The sequence below is a fragment of the Pongo pygmaeus genome, chromosome 7, assembly GCF_028885625.2.
Source record: "Pongo pygmaeus isolate AG05252 chromosome 7, NHGRI_mPonPyg2-v2.0_pri, whole genome shotgun sequence".
Classification (NCBI taxonomy): Eukaryota; Metazoa; Chordata; class Mammalia; order Primates; family Hominidae; genus Pongo; species Pongo pygmaeus.
Genome location: NC_072380.2, coordinates 107,525,908 through 107,531,294, shown reverse-complemented (window position 1 = coordinate 107,531,294; position 5,387 = coordinate 107,525,908).

The window sequence follows — 5,387 nt, the reverse complement described above, 5'->3', positions numbered from 1 at the left end:
CCTTTGTACTTTAACATGTGGATAACGAAGTTTTTATTTACAGATTTTATTTTTTTGAAATACGCCATGATTTGCCATACTGGCCCAAAACACAAATATACAATTGTATACAATAGTGGCTACTTATTTTTCACATCACAAAAATTAATTTTCAAATAATTTCTGGAGAATTGTGTACTTGACTTTTGATTCATTTCACTAAAACTCTCTTAAAAATCTAACAAATTCCATTCATGAATTCCTCATCTAAATCAAGATCCTAAGTCTCCTCCTTCCAGCCTGCTTTATGTCTAAAAAAAATACAAAAATTAGCCGGGTGTGGTGGCAGGCGCCTGTCATACCAGCTATTCGGCGGAGGCTGAGACATGAGAATCGTTTGAACCTGGGAGGCAACCTGGGAGGCGGAGGTTGCAGTGAGCTGAGATCGCACCACTGCACTCCAGTCTGGGAGACAGAGTGAGACTCTGTCTCCAAAAAAAAAAAAAAAAAACCTCCCTTCCTTTCCTCCTCTTCCCTTCCTCCCTTCTTCATTCTCTCCCTCCTCCCAGGTGAATTTGTTTTAAATATATCTTCTCCTGGCCGGGTGGCTCACGCCTGTAATCCCAGCACTTTGGGAGGCCGAGGCGGGCAGATCACTTGAGTTCAAGACCAGCCTGGCCAAGATAGTGAAACCCCATCTCTACTAAAAATACAAAAATTAGCCAGGCATGGTGTGGGCACCTGTAATCCCAGCTACTTGGAGGCTGAGGCAGGAGAATCGCTTGAACCCAGGAGGCAGAGGTTGCAGTGAGCCGAGATTGCACCACTGCACTCTAGCCTGGGCAACAGAGCAAGACTCCATCTCAAAATATATATATATATATCGTTATTATATATTATATATAATTATATTATACAATTATAATAATAATTATTATATACTATATATATATATTTTTTCTCCTTTCTTCCTTCTTCTCTTGGTTCTCCAATCCTTTCTTCAGGCAGAACAGCTTGAGAGCTCTGGTTTTATCTGTCTTATTCGTTTATGCTGCCAGGTGAGTTTGTTTTAAAAAGATCGTCTCTCCCTCCCCCACCCCCAGGTGAGTTCGTTTTAAAACCATATTCTCCTGGCCGGGGGCAGTGGCTCACGCCCGTAATCCTAGCACTTTGGGAGGCCAAGGTGGGTGGATCACCTGAGGTCATGTGTTTGAGACCAGCCTGACCAACATGGAGAAACCCCATCTCTACTAAAAATACAAAATTAGCCTGGCATGGTGGTGCATGCCTGTAATCCCAGCTACTCGGGAGGCTGAGGCAGGAGAATCACTTGCACCTGGGAGGTGGAGGCTGTGGTGAGCTGAGATTGCGCCACTGCACTCCAACCTAGGCTACAAAAGTGAAACTCCGTCTCAAAAAAAAAAAAAATATATATATATATATATATACACACACACACACACACACACACATATATATTCTTTCTTCCTTCCAGGTGAGTTTGTTTTAAAAAGACATTTTTTCTCCTTCCTTCTTTTTTCTCTTTCCTTCTATTATGTATATAATATGGCCATAACCCTTCCCTCCTCCTTCTGAACAACTCAGCCCTAAAGCCATTAGGTGGACTACAGAAAGGCAGGCACCTATGCGAAGAAGCAGCCTGGTGTGAGGGGTCAGAGCCACAGCTGGCTGAGGAGAGCAGCAATGGTGACAGGTAAAGGGTGGTGGGGACACTGGGATAGTGCAGCCAGTGTAGAGTCAGAGCCCAAAGAGAGTCAGGTATCCTGCATGGGGGAGCAACCTGACATGCTGGTTCGAGCCTCAGCAGAGGGAATGGGGAGGGCACCCTCCTATGTGGGGAGCTTGGTGCCTAGTTCTGGATCCCACACAGAGAACTGTGAGGACATCCACACAGAGGAAAGGCTCAGGGCCTGGTGTCAAGGCTCATACAGGGTGAGGATGGCACTCAGATGTGCAGGTGACCCAGTGAGGGGAATCAGAGATCAAGCAAGTAAAATGTACTCACATGTGGGTAGCCCAGAGTGGTGAGTGAGAGCTAGGCAGGTTGAGGAGAGCATTCTCACGCCACAGAGGAGGTCCAGTGTTGAGTGCTGGAGCCCAAGTGAGGTGTGGAGAGCATCCATCTGTGAGGGCAGCCTAGAATGCAGTACTAGAGAGAAGGATGTCCATGGCGGGCAAGCCAGCAGAGGGTGTTGGAGCTCAAACAGAGTAAAGGGGGCATCTATGATAGGAGCAGCCAGGTGTGAAGTGTCAGAGCCTTAGGAGTGCAAAGAGAATGTCCATGTGGGAAAGGGGCAGCAGTGGTGATAAGAGATTGGTTACATACAGGGAGATTGATCAAATAATTTAAATATCTTAAAGCTAGTGAGACCCAGTTCCTCAATGTCAAGAGAAGGATGGAGCCCTACAGTATTGTTAGAATTGGAGGCATCTGTATGATGTCATGGATTTCAATAGATACAGAAGTTTAAATAGGAACATGTAGGTATGTATATACTCATGTTCTCTAAATGTGTCCCCTGAAAAGGCCTGGGAGTGGCACTTTCCCCAAGGCAATGAGCACACCTGGTGCTCAGATCTTGGCTTCTAAGTACCACTTAGCACTAAAAGAAACCAGGGATCCTTGAAGAAATGGCCAATTCCAGGGTTGGGGCAGGGAAAGTACAAGATGAGCCTGGAACATCTTGCTGTGGCAAAAAAGTAAAGAAGCGTTCAACTAATGAAGATTTGTCAATAGGCCACAGAAGCCAGCTGGCCACTGACCAAATTAGAGACAGTTTGAGCATCAAAATAATGACAATAACAAGTAATAAATTGTGGTCCCTGGGCCAGCAGCACTAACAGTACCACCTGGAAACTTGTTAGAAATGCATATTCTCAGGTCTCACTCCATACCTACAGAATCAGGAACTCTAGAGATGGGACCTGGCAGTCTTTGTTTTAACAAGCCCTCCAAAAGATTCTGATGCCCACTCAAGTTTGAGAACCACTGAATCAGGAAACTATGAGTTCATATTGAAAAGTAAATGAACTGAAAGTTTGATGAGGAGCATAGTATTTACATAATCTCAAAAGTACCACCTCAAAAATACTATAAAGAGAGTAACTCTACAATTAATTCTGGGATACACCACCTTAATCAAGTGATCAAAGTGAACATAAGCCACGAAACAAACTGAAATTGGGCACCATCTGATGTGATAATACAACTTCTGTGATATTTCAGCTACACAGATGCATAACCTGAATTTAATGAGAAGACATCAAACCCTAATCAAGGGTTATTCTAAAATCGCTGGTGGATGATCTTTAAAAAATATCAAGGTCATGGCAATAAGGGAAAGAATGAATTGCTATTCTAACTCATTCTAATGATAGTAGACATATTAGAAGTGCTCAATAATGCCAGGTACTGTGTGGTTCGTGCCTGTAGTCCAAGCTACTCAGGAGACTGAGGCAGGAGGATTGCTTGATGCCAGGATTTTGAAGCTGCAGTATGCTATGATCACACCAATGAACAGCCATTGCACTCCAGCCTGGGTGTCAGAACAAGACTTCATCTCAGGAAAAAAAAAAAAAAAAGTACTCAATATATATTTATTGAGTGAAATGGTTTAAGTAGCTCTGGAATTTTGGTTTCAAGTCATTAGAATATTTCTGTAAGAAGGCAGGATCTATATCAAAAATCTAAACTTATTATTTTACCCTATTACTTTTGTAATGGTTTAAGTCAAAATAGTTTATCTTGAGTCATTCTTTTGAAATGTACTTATTTTGTGAGACAGGGTCTTGCTGCTGCCCAGGCTGGAGTGTAGTGACATGAACACAGCTCACAGCAGCCTCAACCTCCTGGACTCAAGCTATCATCCCACCTCAGTCTTCATGTAGCTATGTAGCTGGGACCACAGGTGCATGCCACCATGACCAGCTAATTTTTTATTTCTTGTAGCATCAGGGGTCTTGCCATGTTAGGCTGGTCTTGAACTCCTGAACTCAAGTGATCCCTCCACCTTGGCCTCCCAAGTGCTGGGATTACAGGTGTGAGCCACTGCACCTGGCCTATTTTTTTAAAAACTGACAAAAATTTATATATATCTAATATGGTACTGTGTCATATATAATTATATATATTATATATATAATGATATTATATATGGTATTATATATAATTATATATAATATATATAATATATTATATATATTATATATATAATTATATATATATGGTACTGTGTATTTGTTTTGAAAGATGGATACATTGCAGAATGGCCAAATTGAGCGAATTAACATCACATACTCATCAGTTTCTGTGGTGAGAACACAAAATCTACGCTGATTTCCAAGGATACATTGTTATTAGCTATAGTCATCATATTGTACAATAGATTTGTTGCATTTATTTCTCCTGAAATTTTGTATCCTTTGGCCAGCATCTCCCACCCCCACCCCCTCAACCAGCCCCTGGTAATCATCATTCTACTCCTGGTTCTATAAGCTCAACTTTTTTAGATTCCACATATAAGCAAGATCATGAAGTATTTGTCTTTCTGTGCCTGGCATATTTCACTTAACATAATGTCCATCAGTTCCATCCGTGTTGTCACAAGTAACAGGATTTAATTTTTTATGGCTAATATTCCACTGTGTATACAGACCACCTTTTCTTTATCCATTCATTTGTTGATAGACTCTTAGGTGGATTCCATATCTTGGCTACTGTGAATGCTGCTGCAATGAACATGGGAGTACAGATTATCTCTTCAACATACTCATTTTCTTCAGATATTAATATATACTTAGTAGTGGGATTGCTAGATGCTATAGGTAGTTCTATTTTCACTTTTTGAGGAACCTCTACTGTTTTCCTTAATGGCTGTGCTACTTTACATTCCCAACAGTGTGCAAGGGTCTCCTTTTCTGCATATCCTTGCCAACACTTCTTTCATCTTTTGGTAACAGTCATTCAACAGGTGTCAGGCATTATCATTATCTCATTGTGGTTTTAATTTGCATTTCCCTGATGATTAGTGATCTTGGACATTTCTTCATATACCTGTCAGCCATGTGTATGTTTCCTTCTGAGACATGTCAATTCAGGTCAAGTCATTCCTTCTAACAGTAATCGGACAGCAAAGCCAAATTATATTAAGGCACTTCCCAATAACATTAAGCCATATCTTCAGCATTTGGAAGAATGCTTGTTTTCTGAGCCTTCGTGCGGTAAATCCAAAAGGGAGTTTTGTTCACTGCTCTAACCTACTGCCTAGAACAATGCCTGGCACATAGCAGGCACTCACGGTTGCTGATTAGGCAAAATATGCATAATATCTTTATTATCTTAGCAGAGGGGGTAAATCCTCAAGTCACAATATACAGAGAACAGAAAG